Here is a 12258-nt window from a genome sequence, read left to right as displayed (position 1 = left end):
TGGCTGCCTTAGGTGGTCTGATATATTTGACTTTTTGACTCACCCAGTCGGCTGGTAGCTGTCTCTTTATTCCGCGTTCCTGCGTTGCTGTCCCGACCCTTCCATCTGTGCCTGATTCTGCCTTAACGCTTTTTAGCGTGAATTCCTTTCTCTGTTATTTTCATTTTTCTGATAGGTGGCATGTGCATTGAATTTGATTTAATGCAGATGATCAAAAAGAAAAAGCACTAACACTACCTTGGTGGTAAAATCTCCAACATGCCCTGCCACCATTGGTCTGTTGGCAGCTGGTGCCTTTGTAATTTTATTAATGTTTCATCAACTTCAGTATACCTGTAGTAATTGTGATGGACTTCAAAAAGATGTGTCATCTCATGTTCAATGTAGAAGAAATTTTCTAATTTGTCATATAAGCTATGTCCAGAGGGAGGTATTGTGTCTTCTGAAATGCTTGATGGTGTTGTAATTTGATTGGTAACATAGGTATTAACCCTGCCAGCATACTGTTCATGTGCCAATAGTCTCTGATTGCTAGTCAATAAGCTGGGTAACCCTTTGCTCTACAAGACTGCAAACTTTTCTGTAAAGGCATTTATTTATGTCTGCATTTCTTGGCACTTTCTTTCCATATTTTGTAAAAAATTCCTCATGGTCAGCACCTTTTTCACTGTCAAAATGGTGCCTGCTCTGTCCTTAATATCCAGAGCTGCTAGTTGATCTCTGGTATGAGTATTCAAAAAATGAATTAGTCTATTGGCTTGTTCGGGCTTGTTTGCTAATAATGCTCTGGTCTTTTGAATCTCAACTTGAGCTATTTCTACCAATTCAATTTGGTCATGGATAGTCTGTATTTATGTCCATTGATCAGTGATGGACTGGCCAATTTTTGTCCACAAAATTGTTTCGATTTCTGCCAGAGTTTTGTGAAGAGTAAGGTCTTTCTCCAAGGATTTTACCTTATTTTCCAAGGCCTTTACTTCTCTTGTTTTCTCAGCCACCGTTGTTTTTGATTTATCATAGCACACCTCTAGCTTGGCCAGTTTTTCTTTGGCTTCCTTTAGCTCTGCCATTTGGAGTTCTAAAGCCTTTATTTCCTTCATCATCTCTTCCATGCTCAGGCTAGTATCTGGTACTGCTGTTGTTGCTGCAATTGTTGTTGAAACTGTTGCTGATGGTGAGGTACCTGCTGTTGATTCTGGGACAGTAGGAGGGACTACTGTTGTAGTTGTTGGAGGAGCTGTTGTGACAATTGGAGCCGTTTGAGATGGCTGAGAGGCCAACTCTCCCTGTTTCCCTTGTAGTTCTTCCTCCAATGCCTTCTCTGTTTCTGCCAGTCTCTCATTCATCCTCATCAACAAACTCACCACGTCCTCCTCTTATTTCTGCTATGCAACTTCTGTGGTTTGAGGGTGCATTGTAATTGGCAGCTTGAGCTGCTTCTTGAGGGCTGCAATAACTTCTTCTTTCTCTTTTATTAAGGCCTGTATGCCTTTGGGATCCTTGGGATCATGTCCCAGCTCAATAATAATTTCCTCCAAGGATTTGATCCTGTTATCCTTGGATAATGAAGAGGCCTTCTCCAACTTTAATTGGGCAGAGGTATTGTGCAATGAATTCTGCAATTTTTGAGCTAATAATGCCTTGTCTGCCAAGCTGGAGTACACCATTTCTCTAGTTTTTTTTATGTAATTCAATCTGGTCCATTGGGTGGATTTCTTTAGAGAGAACTTCCAGATTGGTCCTAATATAATTAGCAGCTGACTGTGGCTACTGCATTGTGGGCCTAAAGTGACTAAGAGTCATTTTCCCTTCTTGAATATCATAGGCTGCCATTAGCCTTTATTGATTTGTGGGGGTTGTTCTCAGCAACTGATTATAAAGTTGGATCCTTATTGGGTCATTTCTAGCCTTTATTTCAGTAAAGGCTTTCTTGATATCCGAGCCTTGTTTGCTCTGTGGCCTGGTGGATGTAACCTCCACACCATGCTGCCTCTCTTGCTCTTGCTGATATGAGCTAGTTGATGTTTCCAAAATTGGAGGAATCTGTTGTTCAGTTGTTCCCTCACCCCTTAGGTTGCATGCTGTCTCTTCTGCCAGTTCCTCTTCAGAGTAAGGGTTTAACCTTTGCCTCTTTTCACCTTGTTGTTCTGCTAATCCTCTTAAAGGTGTGTCTTCTTGTCTGTCTATTTTCTTGGCTCTTTCCTCATTGAGAGGAGTTTGTAGCACATGGATTTCAGGTACATTTGTTTATCTTGAAGGACCATTCCCTTGGCTTTGCTGCTTTGTTGTATCTAGCCAATCAACCATTATATATTGTTGTTCTGAATGTTGTACTTCTTTGCCTTTGGATGTCCCTGCAGGTGGAGTACTCTCTTGGGCAGGTTGTTGTGAAGTTGTGGCAGATGATGTGCCCGCTCCAATGTGTTGAGGCAATATGAAAGAGACCTGTCCAAAAGAGTCTAGGTCAAGTGCTTTTTCAAGCCCTTTCATTGCTTTTTCTAATTTCTCCTCTTTAGTAACCTCTTCAACTAATGTGCCTTCTACCCATTCTTGTTGATTAGCATATTGTTGAATTTTAGGGATTTTGTGGTGAACATATCCTGTACGCTTATTTTTGACTCTTCTAAAACTTATGAAATGTACAGGGTCATATGGTGACCAATGAAAACTTTGTTTCAACATAACTTGTTCCCTTAAAATCTTAACTGCTTCTTCCCAGGCGTCTTCCCCTTTATTGAAGATAAAAGGGCCCAATTGATGTCTTATCTTGAGCTGTGCCTTTTTCGTAGCACCATAGAAATGAGTCAAATCTGAACTACTAAATTTCCGGAAGTATTCTAGGGAAAAGAGTCTCATAGGGACATACTTTGGCAGCTTGTATGGGTGTAATTCACAGTCATAAATACTGATCACTTTGTGATTTTGGTAAAAATACCAGTCACCTATACTGTAGTCTTTGGAGAGATGTAGAATTTTCTGCATTTCAGCAGAGAGCCTGGCAAGAGGAGTTGTCATCAACAAAGAAGTGGCTGGATATATGAATAGGTCAATGAACTCACAATATGTATAAGGGGAGTTGTGGACTTCATGGAATACTAAGGTCCAGAAAATTACAGACCTGCTTTCTCCTTTGAGGTCCAATCTTCTAAGAGGAATTTGGAAACTATCAGGTTGATAGTACAACAGGAAATGATATATGTAGGATGTGTATTTGAACACTCTTTCTCTGTCCAAGTTCATGAATTGCTCATGCATTTTATTTTCTATGAAGGTGGCATAATCATACTTGACAGAAGGGGGTTGTCCTGGAGCGAATATGGATATCAATACTAAAACAATTTCATCAACAAACTCACTGGTTTTGAATCCTAAAATGTATGATATCATGTCTACAATGAGTCTCCCTGCCTCATTGAACCAACATTGGAGATAAGGAGGAGGCTGCTCGGGCTGGCAATTTCATTTCATGAATAACTGAGCAATTCTGGTTATCTCTTAACTGGGCAGTTTGGCCCCTTGGTCAAGCAAAAATTTCATGGTGAGAGGAGCCAGAGGCTCAATTGGCCTAAAGTTCAGCATCTCATTTATGGATTGAGGAGTAATATAGAAGATTACAGTCCCAGATGGAGCCATAACTGCTCTTTGTGTGGGATCATAATTTTCACAGCATAAATGGATGAAATCAGGGAGCACATTCACTGAAGGGAGGCAATAGATAGGCATGCTGGATTCTCAAATTCTGAAGATATCGGTGTTGCTTCTGTAGCTATTTCTAATTTCACAAAAGGCTTGAAGGTGAGGCTTGTAACCCATCATATCCTTAATCTGGAAATCCCTGTCAGCAAGGGGTATCCATTCCAATTCTTTATGTGGTGCATTCAAGGGGGTAACATTCAAGGCCACTGAAGCCTCCATTTTCAAGTTATTTTACGACCCTTTTAGTTGGAGTTAGAGCTTTTGCAGCAATAAAAAATGGAATACTAGCTCTGGGGATTTTCCCAGGAAATTGTAGACTGAGTTTTATTTAGAAACTGCCCAGCTCGGTAAAATTCACAGTAGAAGATAGAGTTTGAAGAGTTTAGTAGGGAAGCTGGATAAAAACAGTGGAAATGGTGCTCCTTTTGTAGGTGTTTTGATGAATTTAGTTCAATATTTGGGCGTTTTTGGTGATTTTGCAGGCGAAAAGGCTTGAATTTTTGTTTAATGGACAATTTCGCAAAGGAGAAGATAATTCACAAGATTTCTTTGGAAAAATGGGTAAAATAGTGATTTATAATGCAGAGGTGTAGAGGTAGTAGCGCAATTTAACTAGAATTTTAGTTCATCGGGTGATTTTTACAGAAAACTCGAAAAAACAGGGTTTATGGGCGAATTACAGGTAAATACCTATTCTATGGGCGCCTGGTGCGAAATGCAGGTAGAAGACTGAGCTGAGGGGCCGAGCTGAGGAGTGAATTTCCCTGGGTGGTGGACTGTGCGGCTAAAATGGTGTTTTGAACGTAAATGACCATGCAAAGCTCATGCAAAACAAACAAAGAAGAATGGAAAAAAACAATGTTAAAACGATTTCTTAACAAAATTTTGATTTTGGTGGGTTTTTGGCGCGCTTTGGTCGGGTGACGTCAGCATGACATCATATTTTTCGGGTAGCGAGGGAGTACGGAAGGTGACTTGGCACTGACGTGGCGGACGCGACAGACGGAACAATGATGAGGTGGCAGCTGACGTGGGCGCTAATAAGGGCGCTGACGTGGGCGCTGACATGGGTGACAACGTCAGCAGTGGGAAATGGGAGGCGGTTTATGGTTTTATCGCACCGCTTTATGTACGGCGGCGGGTTTCGACCAAACGGATGCAATAAAATGTGGGAGTGACACGCATCCCACAGTACGGCGGGAAAGCCGCTTTTTATCGCACACTATTTGTTAGACATCGGAGGGGTTCTGATATGGATGTGAGCCGTTCGATCTGGGGGATCGGATCCGACAGTTGGCGGAGGGGTAAGTTGGCAGAGGGGTACGGCATGGGTCCTGCCCATATATTTTCAACGTTTTGTAATGTTTTTGGGTTATAAAACCTTTTTTATCGAGGTTTTGTATGGTTTATGTGGGCGGCTTTGGTTATTTGTTTAACCAAATGTTAAACAAATCCCGGTGGAGTGCGTGGAGGGTTCTTATTGGCCCCGGGTGGACCAATAATCCCGACAAAAATTAAAATATGGCCATAACTTTAGCCGCAAGGGGGGGGGGGTATTTATAATATTTTTGGGATTTCTTATGTATTTTTTATAAAATAGGGGCGGGGAAATATACATAGGAGTTATATAAATAGAGTTAGGATGTTAATATGGTTTTATGAATGGAGAACACTAGGTTTATAAGGTAAAACCTAGGTTTTTGAGGAAAATGAAAGGGTTTTTAAGCAACAAAGTTGGATAACTTAGGCTTAAGAGAAGATAAATGTTTTACACAAGAAATGTGGCTTTATTCTTTAAGCAAAATGTCATTTTACTTAAATCTTTACATGGAGATGGAAGGTACTTGAGAGTATTGAGTAGATCTCATTCTCTTTAGGGGAGGTTAGTGAGTAATTGTTGTGAGAGGAATAAGGGGAAGTTAGACATGGAACCTCTGATTTGTCATCATATTTTGCTAGGTAAATATGATACCTTTGAGATGAATCATCTTCAAAAGACAATATTCTTCATGAACCTGCTTCTGCAACACCAAAACTACCTACCCATTCTGCTACACCTAACATTTTTTCTTTATCTTGTTTGGGTGCATTTGAACTAGAAAACCTTGATTCTCTTCTTTTCTTTTAGCTGCCCTCCTATCTAAGTCTGCCCTTATTTCTTCTAAGGGCTCAGATTTAGCTGTTGAGACCCTTTGCTTCTCTACCTAGCTTTTTGTCTTCCAAGCTTGAACTGTTTGAACAGACCTTATTCTCTAATGCTAAAACAAGAAATTTAAACATGGACTGGCCAAGATTAAGCTGTTGGGCCATCCATCAAGTGTGACAAAAGTTAGTTATTGCACATTCTGAACTTCTTTGCAAAAAATAAGACAGTAGTGGCATTTTGACTAGCCACTTTCCTCGTCTTTTCTTTGGGGTTCATTTTCTTTCTTTCATGACCAATTCATTCTTCTTGCCATTTGATTTTTCTTTTAGGGTATACCCTCTTTACATTTTTTAAATTTTTTGATTTTTTTGAAAATATGGAACCTTTTCAGTATGGAAAGGATGATCATATTTGGCATTTCCATAGTCAATCATGAAATATGACACATATTTGTATAGGAACCTAATAGGTTGAATCACAATCATTGACCAACTAGCCTATTTTGCTAACAGTTCACGAGCTACTGGAAGCATTCCATTGATCCATGGAAGTTCACAATCACTTCAAAATGTTGGAGTAGGTCTCCTAAAAGACCCTTCTTTAATGGGTACTTTTGCCCTCCCATCTCCATGTAGTTTCAAGGAAGTGGCCACAGTGGAAACCTGTCATATGATCTCTTCTACATCATCTGAGTTTAAGAAGAGTTCCGACTATCTTTATAGTGAGGATCATCATGAGGAGTTGCCACCAAGCCCCATCGAAGCTTTGTAGCAATCATTTTTTTGGGCTTGTATGACCAATCAGAGTCCACATTCAACAAGTGTTTGGGTAGATAGGTCTTCAGAATATGGTACCTCTTCTGATCATTGCTCTCGTATACATTCTACAGATGAAGGAATCATCCAATCAATGATGATAGGAGAGACTCTATGGGAAGAATATCATCATCGTTCCCACCTTCGAGATGACAATGAAGATTATTCAAACGACCTCAATCACCCTTCGATTGTTGATTTTTAATTAAATTTTGTAAATATAGTGGATTCGAAGCGAAATCTCTCCAAAATTGAAGAAAATATGACAATTAATATTTCAACCAAACCTAATATTGTAGAGAATATTCACGTCGGAAAATCTTGTTCTCCATCAGAACTTGATAAGTATTGTGCTCTTTTTCGCGAATTCAGAGATGTCTTTGCATGTTAATATGCAGAAATGCCAGGCATTGACTCCAGAATTGTTGAATAGAAAATCAAGATGTATCTAGATGTCAAACGAGTAAAAAAATGGCTTCAACCTGTTCATTCGAAGAAAGCCACTGCCATTAAAGCAGAGGTTGAAAAAATTTTGCGTGTTGGCTTCATTTACCTTGTACCTCTCACTGATTGGGTATCAAATATTGTTCCTATGATGGAAAAAAATGGAACGATTAGAGTGTGCGTCGATTATAGGGATGTAAATCAAGCATGTCTGAAGGACAACTATCCTACACCCTTTCTCAACCAGATTATTGATGAATGTGCCAGATGCGAAATATTTTCATTTATGGATGGATTTTTGGGCTATAATCAAATCAATATCTGTCCACAGGACCAGTCAAAAACTGCATTTATATGTCCATGGGGCACATTTGCATATCATAAATTACCTTTTGGTTTGAAGAAAGTAGGGACAACATTTCAGAGGGCAATTAACTATGCCTTCCATGACATCAAAAACATCGTTCAACCATATCTCGATGATCTGCCTGCTCATTCGTGAAAACATATTGATTGTTTGTAGCATTTGAGAGCCATATTTTTATGTTTCCGACACTACAAGATATGACTCAATCCGCACAAATGTGTGTTTTTTGTTGGTTCTGGTCGATTGCTTGGTTTTGTAGTTTCTAAAGGCGGAATTCAACTCAATCCATTTAAGGTTCAGGCAATCCTTGACATGCCTCCACCTTCAAATTTTCTTCAAATTCAGAGAGTCCAAGGGAAAGCTAACTTTCTGAGGAGGTTCATTCCACATTATGCTGAGCTCGCTAAAGGTTATACATGCCTTTTGAAAAAAGGGGTACCCTTCCATTAGGATCAGGTTGCATAAGATTCCTTTGATGCTCTCAAAGATTCCCTGATAAAAGCATCATTAATGTATGCTCCTGACTATCAAAAAGACTTCAATGTGTATCTCGCCATTGCAAATACAACCATCACTATGGTTTTAATACAAAAACATGATGGAATTGAACATCCTATATATTATTTATGTCATAATCTTAATGATACAGAAAGCAAGTACTCTTATGTTGAAAATTTGGCTTTAGCAGCCGTTCAAGTAGTACAGAGATTTCGACACTATGTACTCTTTCGCAAAACTACCATTGTGTCAGATTGCAACCCTATGACATACATTTTGTCACGTCAATTGCTGGGGGGAAAATATTCCAAATGGATAGCCATTTTGCAGGAGTTTGATCTAGAATTCACCAAATCCAAATCAAAGAAGTCTCTCGTCTTTGCAGAGTTACTTTGCGACCTTCCCTTGTCCTCCAACGATTTAACATCAAAAGCATCAATTGTGGATGAGACTCTGTTTCTGATATCATCAAGTGATCCATGGTACGGGGATATACTGGTCTATCTCCAGAGCCAAAATTTTAGGCCTAGCACCTCTCACTCTAAACAACGATGTACTTGATACCAAGACAAAGACTATCTGATCGTTAGTGATAAACTTTACCATAGTGGTGTCGATGCGGTTTTACGAAGGTACCTCACGCATGAGGAGGCTAAGAAAGTTTTGAATGATTGTCATCCAGTTGCTTGTGGGGGGCATCTATCTCGTTACGCTATTGCACAAAAAATCTTATGAGCTGGTTACTTCTGGCCCACCATATTCAAAAATTGCATAATTCCAGTCAGAAGTTGCCATGCTTGTCAGATTTTTTATCGCAAAACCAGATTACCACCTACGCCACTGCATCTAGTCATTGTTGTTGGCTCATTCGATAAATGGGGCATTGATTTCATGAAATGTAACCCCACCTCGGCCAGGGCGCATGGGTATATTATAGTCGTTGTCGACTATTTTACAAAATGGGCCAAGGTGATGCCTACATTGAACAACAGCGACAAAACGACTGCTCTTTTCATTTTCAATCATGTAGTTTCTAGATTTGGTGTACCACAAGCTATAGTCACAGATCATGGGTCACATTTTCAATCAGATGATGCTCGAATTAACTGCCAAATTAGGACTATCCCATGATAGTTCTACTCCATATTATCCGTAGGCTAACAGACAAGTTGAGGCAATCAACAAAGTCCTTAGCGCATGCTGCAGAGAATGATTGGAGTCCATAAATGGAATTGGCAATTAATCTTGTACTTAGCTCTATGGGCATATAGGACTACGGTGAGAAATGTGACCAGATTTACGCCCTTTCATTTGGTGTATGGTCTGGAATCAATCTTACCAATTCAGTGTGAAATCTCATCCCTCAAGATTGCAATCAATTTGCTTCCCGAAACTTATGAAAAAGAAGCTTGTTTCTTGGAATTAATCCATCTAGATGAAACCCGTCGTGATGCCGCATTAGCTAATGAAGCACATAAGAAACGCATCAAGGCACAATATGACAAAAATGTCAAGCCTCGTGTCTTCTCAGAAGGTGACCTGGTCTTTCTTTACGATCAAGACTCTAACAAATTAGGAGCAGCTAAATTTGAACCATTATGTATGGGCCCTTACATTGTTAAATTAATATTAAGAAAAGTGGCCTACGAGCTAGTTGATTATGATGGGATTCCACTGTCGTAGCCCCAAAATGGGTTGTATCTTAAACGTTACTATGCTTGATTAAGTATAGCAAAGTCATTATACATATGCCTTTATTGCATTTTTTAGTGTTTTCTTTTAAAATTTTCATTTTGGTTAGGTAATCCACTTCACATTTGTTGCAGATGTCAGAATTTTTGGAACCATTTGCTGGGTATGATGACAGAGCTAGGCGTAGTACACAGAACCTATCTTCTGTGGCCTGGGCCATTTTCTCTCCAAATGGCGAGTTAGTAAGTTTTAGGGGGGTATGTATTGGTCAATAAATGAACAACATCGCTAAGTATAGTGCATTGATTGAACTTCTCTTTGATGCCATTTCACATGGCATACACTGACTCATTGTCAAGCTAGATTCACAACTCCTCATTCTACAGCTTACTGGCATTTATTCTGTTCGGAACCCAGCTATTCATTGCATGCTCCTAAGAGTTAGGATTTTGGAAAGACAATTTGATTCCATTCAATATCAACACATTTCCAAAAACTTAAACACATTGACTAATTCATAACGAACTATGTGTTAAATAGACATTTGCAGCATTTGTAAAGAAAGCATTTCACATCAACATTTGCATTAGGATTTCATCACTTAGCCCAAATAAAACTCCAAAAATAAAAAATAGATATTTATTTATAGTGTTATCGAGAAAACTAGTGTCTATGCGAGCTACTAGTCCCACTAAGGCTGGTAGCTACCTTAGAAACAAACTAACTAAAACTACTTTCGTTTTCCTTTATGAGAAATAGATAGGAGGGGAATAAAGGAGACCAACCTCTTTCTTCCTCTTGGTTCCTTGCTTGATTCCTCTCCCTTCTGATAGATCTTTGCCACTCGCTTCTTCTTCTACCAAGCTTCAAAGAGCACCTGTAGAATCAAAGCAACATAACACTATCCAAGAACATATATCTATTATCATAAACAATATAGGACCAGATGTATATTGACCACACAAATGCATAAATCATCAATCATACAAGAATGTTGAGGAAAACTTGAATAGCTTTATTGATAATCAAGAAAGAGCAAAGAGGATTACAACCAATTGTTCTGACCCAACATCATCCTCTCAGCAAGAAAGCCCTTCTTCACCTCATGAAAAGCTTAGATCACCCGACATTATGATGTTACACCAAGAAACCAGTAGCACTTCCTTACAAGATACAAAGTTCCAGCCTCCGGATCTCTGGGATGAGGGATCCATATATAGATGTCTAAAAGGGAGGTGAGTTAGCTTCTGAGATTTGATTAGTGTCCTCTCTCTGATAGTTCTTGATTCCACTTGGAGATTGATGATCTCTTACTCATCCCTGGGTGAATGCAAAGAGGCAAGTGTCACAAAAGAAGTTTCTGGAAGATTTCATGATCCTCCACCTTGCGGATTGGCCCTGCCATTTGTCAACTCTCACCCATCGCACCCCATAGAAGGGCTTTCCAACATGCATCACACCTACTGTGTGTATTCAGGTGGGATGCAATGCACTTTGACCATGGAGCAGGTGAAATGGTCTAGTTTTGACCAGTTCTGAGTAGTTTTTCATGGAGAGCTTCTGGGAGATGCTGTAATCAGTTGACGTTGTTATTTTAGGGGTTGGAACAACAGTTTTAGGGACTTAGGAGCCCTTGGTTTATGGAAATTAATGATTGGGGTTGCAGTGCCAAAAAATGTCTATAACAGTTGCCCCCTAAAGCATGAGGTCATTAATCTTTTGATGTCGGGTGAAATGCTTTATCATGAGGATCCGAAGTTTTTTCAAGCTAGAAGGCGACCTCTAATAAGATACAATACAATACATTATCTTCATAATATTTTCATGATCTAGCTGAGGCGGGCATTCCCATGCTTAGATTTATCAATTCATTTTCATGTACATGAGACAGACAATCGTCTGAGTGTAAACTGATGATTCTGGTCGAGTCATCATCCCTTAGATTGGATGATTATCTGTGTAGCAATGATGTACATTTGATGTCTTTATTTTCCTGAATATATATCGCAGCCTGGATGGATGAAACTAGATCCAGGGTCTTCAATCTCGTTCGATCCTCACTCAAAGTACAAGTCGATCCATGTGAGAGATGTTCTGGAGTCGAACATGGAAAGACATGGCGTGATTACCAGCCAATGATGTAAGCTGTTAACAGCCACGAGAGGAATCACCGATAATGATGATGACCCTCAAGGTACTACAGTACAATTCACGTGGTGTGAATAAGGGACTTAGCGTTGAACACTACGTGAAATCTTTCGGTCGAAGGCCATTGATGTAAACCTGTCGCCAGAAGTGAGAAACTTGCCATTGAGGCTTGCAAGCTTCAAAGTACTGAAAGGGTTGTTCCTAGATTGACTTCTTGGATAATGAGCCGATGTCGACAAGAAGTGATCAGTCATAGGATGGCCTTAGTGAATCCCACATCAATGACACGGAATGAAGCAAATGATTTTAATGGAGGTGAAAACAATCTGGTGATATAAGGTTCAGGGTGGTGATTATGAAAGAATGGAGCGTAAATGTATTGTAGTGGGTGAGACACAGGTGAATTCTCTGAGCGACTTCTCTTGAACATATCGGTGAAACTAACATGATGG

General features: G+C 39.6%; 1 pseudogene; it reads left to right on the top strand.

Annotated features, from left to right (window-relative positions):
• Positions 1–1110: 1110 nt before the first annotated feature.
• The window catches only part of LOC149142528 (delta-aminolevulinic acid dehydratase, chloroplastic-like), an 83098-nt pseudogene continuing 71950 nt past the window's right edge, over positions 1111–12258 (top strand).

This window comes from Pinus tabuliformis, chromosome X (assembly GCF_031772625.1).
Source record: "Pinus tabuliformis cultivar Carrire ecotype Pingquan chromosome X, CPIR1, whole genome shotgun sequence".
NCBI classification, from domain to species: Eukaryota; Viridiplantae; Streptophyta; class Pinopsida; order Pinales; family Pinaceae; genus Pinus; species Pinus tabuliformis.
This window is presented reverse-complemented; position numbering and strand designations above follow the sequence as displayed.